Consider the following 385-nt stretch of genomic DNA (forward strand, 5'->3'; position numbering starts at 1 on the left):
CCCCTTTCCCACTCCGCTGGCTCGCACACACCCCCTTCCGCGCTCCCCGCACCCTGATACTGCACTGCCCGCCGAGCCCCAGGTTCCCTCCCCGGGGAGGAGCCCGCGCCCCCCGAAGTTTCTCCCCACTGGTCCACCCGCCGCCACTCCGTCCCTGCCGGCAGCGCGACGCAGCACGCTGGAAACTCACCAGGCACACTTAGGCATGGCAGAAAAATAGAACCCAGTCGGGAAAATTTAAAAATCGTCTACCCTAACACAAACCAAAACGCGCTCTGCAGACCCCGAGCACCGGGTGCCCCGGCCCGCGGGCGGCCGCAGGGGGCGTGCGCGGAGGTGGCACCCACCTCGGCCAGGGCATGGGCGAGGTATCCGCAGCCGAGGA

Source organism: Pteropus alecto, unplaced genomic scaffold, assembly GCF_000325575.1.
Source record: "Pteropus alecto unplaced genomic scaffold, ASM32557v1 scaffold56, whole genome shotgun sequence".
Classification (NCBI taxonomy): Eukaryota; Metazoa; Chordata; class Mammalia; order Chiroptera; family Pteropodidae; genus Pteropus; species Pteropus alecto.